At 40.5% G+C, this 5,682-nt stretch overlaps 2 long non-coding RNA genes across 2 annotated transcripts; one reads left to right on the top strand and one right to left on the bottom strand.

The window, feature by feature from the left end:
* The first annotated feature begins 558 nt into the window (after nucleotides 1-558).
* On the top strand, nucleotides 559-2,266 carry LOC112577541 (uncharacterized). The gene has a single exon (NR_157211.1). It is a non-coding gene; the product is annotated as an uncharacterized lncRNA (long non-coding RNA).
* On the bottom strand, nucleotides 1,525-2,116 carry LOC100278923 (uncharacterized). The gene has a single exon (NR_157210.1). It is a non-coding gene; the product is annotated as an uncharacterized lncRNA (long non-coding RNA).
* Nucleotides 2,267-5,682: the final 3,416 nt, after the last annotated feature.

Genomic DNA, 5,682 nt, shown 5'->3' with positions numbered 1-5,682 from the left:
ATGATAAAAAATGGAGAACATTCAGACAAAATATAGAAAATGACACAATTTCTATAAACATTATTATTAATCTATTTCTATTTTTATTACTTGTTCAAACAAAGATAAATTACAAATGTACCTTCGACTTGAAGGAAAGGAATACAGGCGTGAGGCAAAAGTGAATGCCAAGTCAGCGTGAACAGTACGAGAATACTGTTCACCTATTTATAGGCACGGGTCGCAGCCCATGTAAGATTACATTAATGCCCTTTACATTTATCAATAACTCTATAGTAATTCTTCGAGGTCTAGTTTGGCTTTTCATCTTTAAGTCGGTTTCCCCTTCCCGCCGTGATACCGAAGCTCTTCAGCATATAGCTTCGTGATCATCTTATCCTTCGTCGTGATCACCATCCTAGTCAAGCTTCGTCTTGACCATGCTTCTGTATACCCGCAACCTGATTCCTGATTCCGAAGATACCTGCTCGCATACTTAGAAAACATTGTTAAATCACGTTTTTGAGGACCTTCGGAAGCCGAAGGTCCCCAACATCGATATACGACTAAGCGCAATGATTATGCTTCTCTAGATTAACCGAATCTAACGCAAACATCCCAAAACAGCAAAGCATACACACTAAGTGCAACACTCATGTTCCTGCTTTTTGATCGGATCTAATTCCGAAATCAAGCAAGAATAAATTATTTAACCCACACTATCATCCTTAGTAAAATATATTTCAGAAGTCTAATAAAACCTGGACTCGCTATTATTAAATGCCAACGACTTAAAATAGTTATAGGAACAATCTAATTAACTCTTTAAACCATGCGTCTTAATTAACTTAAATTACACACTTAACACAATTGGCCTAGACATAACTTATCCACTAATTAATTAAATGCTAAACTTACCCATCGCATTATTAATTATACTCACAAAGAATTATTTTAATTTTATTTCGCACCACTCATATTTATTCAATCTATCTAACGATTCGGCTAACAGGAATAACGAATCAGCTCACCATACTAAAATCCGACTTGAACCCACGAAATCGACGATGCTACTCTCTTTTAAACATTCAGAGCAACAATTAACATTTATTCAAGACATTTAACCGGTCACTAGTTATAATATAACGATCACTAAAGCAGAGCATCGACTTCATCAAACCATCATTATTTGATACGAGCAATATAGGAAACGCCTACCACCAGAACATTCAAAACACGAAACCTATGATTTGACGATTACCAAATGATGCTATTTTTAAGGCACCGCCACGAGCCATACACAGGCAACCAGCAGGGATCTGACGATATCACACAACGTACTATAACCAAACGACTAAAATCCGCGAGAAGGACGACGGTTTCCCGGTTCGCGCATATCACCAAATACGTGACGAGCGAAGTACTAGACTTCGCTATTCTACACGATCAAATTTTATTCTCGCAATAATCCACTACTACGATTTACTCGTACGTCACCGGCCCACATTAACAGCGCAAACATACCAAACTGATGAGAAATATTAAAACGAAGAGCGAGAGCGATGATAGCTCACCAATAATTTAATTTATCTCAAAGGTCACGAGCACAGCTACGATTTTCATTTCCGCCATTACGTAATTCCGCCATTACGTCGAGCACCTCACGAGCGACGCTGTGGACGAGTCGAGGAAGGCACGGCTGGTGGTGTCCTGCAGCTAAAGCCAGCGAGCTGCGAAGGACGTAGTCCGGCGCGCGCAGCCAACAGAGAAGCAGGGGTGTCCGGCACGTGTGCGCGGCAACGCAAGACCCAACGAGCAAAGACGGCGCGACGACCATGATACAGGCGAGCTGGAGGCCGGCAAGCTGACGGCGCTGAGGAAACTCGCGAGCAGGATCCGAAGCCAGCCATGGCGAGCTTGAAGAAACACATAGAGGACAGACCTCGGGGCAAGCTGGGGACAGAGTGAAGGCAAGCGAGCAGATGCTAGGGTCGAGCGGCCGGCTGAGACAGAGACAACGCCGAGGTGCTAGAGACCGCCAGACCGGCGAGGTGAGGGCTGGAAGGAGCGGTTGGGAAGAGAGGGACGTGAGGGAAGAAGCCGAAGTCTGTAGGCAGCGGTGACCAAGGAAATATCCAAATGACTCCATAGCATCAATCAATATATTAAAAATGCCTAAACCAGATGTGTCATCCACCTTCAGGAACCCCAAAAAATACTCCTCAATGTTTATCTTTCCATAAGACAAGTTAACACAACGAATCAATAAAGTCATTTGTATGAACTCATCTTCCTGTTTTTTTCTTTTTCTTTTCTCACTACCAGATGGATATTTTCTTGAAGACATTATCTGCGATACAGCAACAAAGAATTAAAATCATATGATCGGCTAAGTAAAATGTTGTAAGATAAAATAAAAAAATATTATTCGTACCTAGACCTGCACCTGCTGTTGCGTCTGATCTAACTTCTGACCACCTGCAGTCTGTTGTGGCGCTGCCGCCTGGCAGCCTGGTCGCTGGCCGCTGGCCTCCACTACCGCCTGGCCGCTGGCTTCTGGCCACCTACAGACTTGACGTGCACGTGATGGAGATGGAGTGGAGTTGGCTTTTTGGCTTCCTACTGAAGTGGTAAATGCAGGGGCGGTCAGCAGGGAGAGAGAAGACAAAGGGTGCGTCGTGCACGCCGCCGGTTACCACGATGTCTAGGATTTTTTTAGAATAGAATAAATGTATACAATACACACATATATAAGAGTATATATCTATTTAGGCTATAGTGGGGGCCTTACTGACTTTGGGGGCCCTGAGCGGCGGCATACCCTGCCTACCCTCAGGGCCGCGGCTGGGAAGAGAGGGATGTGAGGGAAGAAGCCGAAGTCTGTAGGCAGCGGCGACCAAGGAAATATCCAGGAACGATGAGCGCCTGTGCTACGTAAGGAACGGAGATGACAGGGGATAAAAATCAGACGTATAGAGAACCCGTATGAGCATGAGCGGTGGCCAGGTATAATATACGTTCCTATCCACTCTAGGTGATATTTTCTGCATTTAGTTAACGTAGATATAGAGACAAATCTAATTTTTAGGGATTAAAAGAGGCATAAATGTGTTGGATGAAAACAATAAAAACAATATCAGGTATACAATTTAGACCAAATTCGATTTGGTGAACATCTCGGGACCAGATAAATTTCTACCAGTTATTAATATCCGATCCATTGGATTTGTTCAGGCATGATGCAAATAAATCGAATTAAAACGACATTGGGTGACACATATTATTTTTTTGACTTTGAAATAAGAAACTGAATTGGCTAACAATTATTCCGGTTTCGGTCAATTCGGGTTCGGTTTATTTAAATAACCTGCCCCTAGTAGTGTCTCTACCGAATTCATAGAGATCACTCGAACAAAAGCGAAATATTTGGATGATCTTTCCAATCCACCTTATTTGACTAATTTTAAACTAGCATCAGACTTGACACTTTATGAAATAAATAAATTTTGAACTACGCAAGCCGAATGCGGCATCGCAATCGGAATCCCTCCGGAGACGATGTCAGCATCGTCACGGGAGCGAGATGTAGACGGATTAAATTAGACGATATCGGATTCGATATTTTAGTCGACGTTTGATTTAGTTGAACCTAAACGAATTTCGCCGCTATCTGAACATTCGGCTAGAGAACAACACAATTTATAACTCTACGCCTTGTTTTTCTTGATATGGATCGTGGTCGAATTTATAAAATTGAACTTTCTCTAAAATTATATTCACGTACTCGATCGATCTGAACAGCATAGACTCAACGTCTTGAAAGATTTTTACAATCCAAATTTCTCTAATTTTTTTAAACGGCTTAGATAGACGGAGACAGATACGATATGAAAATCGTGTTAGACAAAGATGACTAGAATTCACTGACCATTTTATTTACTGATATCCCGCGCTTAAGTCCATATTCACAGTTAATGTACAGTAACACCTAGGGTGTTACAGGCAACCTATAACATAGACTAGATCGTGGTTTGTCGGACGAGTTGGTCTAAGACACCTGTTTAGGTTTAAAACCCATTTATAAGAATATGGTCCAATCTATGTTACCAGTATTAAATACTTGTTTATGTAACTTCCTTTAGATTAGATCATGACAGATTAGGTAGGGTCTAGGTTAGAGTGGATATAACTAGATTAGACTAGTTTGATTTAGATAGATCTACTAGGGTAGAATATTTATTATTAGGATGTGTTAGAATCTTTTGAGATAGGAGGGATTATATGGTGTAGGTAAGTCGGAATCTCTGTCGGTTAAAATAAAGGGGTTGTGCAACTATCGGGTGGTTAAGGTAGTTGCATATGGTCAGGTTGGACTAAGGCTCCAATTTAAATTAAAACATATTTGTCAGAGTAGGATCCAATCTTATTTTATCAGTATTATCTAACAGTTTTGTCCATTAGATTAGATTTGACCAGATTAGATGGGATCAGAATTAAATTGGTGTAACCAGATTAGACTAGATAAGATCTACCAAATTTATTTTGGAACAGATCATGTTTGTTATACTATTAGGAGATAAGCAAAGTGGTTGGGATAAGTATGCTTGTTAGGTCAATATGAGTCTCTAAGATCATGGTATAATCTTTTGAGATTAGTTAGATCTATTAGGATAAGATGAAAATCCTTTCGAGATGAGATGAGTCTATTAAGGTAAGAGAGTATCTTTTAAGATAAGATGGATCATTTAAGATAAGAGAGAGTCTTTTAAGATAAGAGGGATCTATATGTAATATATACACTTTAATGAAGGATAATCTAAGTTGTTTAGTTATCTTATGAATTCTATTTATGCCTATACGTATATGCAGATATAATTGTGGACATTACTCCACAATTAATCACACTCAATCAAAGATCTAAAACAGACAGGTATCATAAGAACAAACACTCAAGCGTATAGATACCTATAAAATAGTTTTGTTTTTGAGATAAATGTCACAATAATCAGAGTACTTATTACATAGCGGAAGTCTTACAAAATTAAAGATAATTATAAATTGAATTAAAGTCCATCCTTGGCGCCATAAAGTCAACTTGGAGACGCCACCTAGATCGAATCGAACTCCTCGTTGTGTGGCTCCTCTTGGACCACATGTTCTTCTCCTGTGGGGGTGTGAGACAGCAAGGGTGAGCTCACACATGTTCATCGCTCAACAAGTTGTGGGGAATAATGTGGCATGAACTCACCAAAGGTGGGAGCCCATGTGAAGTGTAAGACTTACCAAAGAGAATGGTTAAATCTGAGCATTCCTTTTAATAAGCTGGTCAAATTTATTAGCAGTTACTAGGTGTAAGTAAATGCCAAACCATAATAAGAGTAATAGAACAAAATTAATAAATAATCCCATGCAATGCGAGAGTTCAGAGCTGCTCTTGACCGTGAGCTCGGCTAGTATACCAGTTTTACACTCTGCAGAGGTTATACCCTGTACCCACAAGTCATGTTACCCATCTGCCAAGGGGTCATGAATCCCATACACCTCTACCAAGGAAGCGAGGCAGGGTAACACTACGAGGCCTTTACAAAGTTCCACTAGCTTTCGAAAACCCGCTAGAGTTTATGGTAAGAGCACTTGCATGAATCCCTCGTCTGACCGCCATCGCAGCAAAATCAACCGAAGAACCTCCATGCATGCAACTCC

The sequence above is a fragment of the Zea mays genome, chromosome 4 (genome assembly GCF_902167145.1).
Source record: "Zea mays cultivar B73 chromosome 4, Zm-B73-REFERENCE-NAM-5.0, whole genome shotgun sequence".
Lineage (NCBI taxonomy): Eukaryota > Viridiplantae > Streptophyta > Magnoliopsida > Poales > Poaceae > Zea > Zea mays.
Note: the sequence above shows the minus strand (reverse complement) of the source record. Positions and strands in the feature narration are given on the sequence as shown.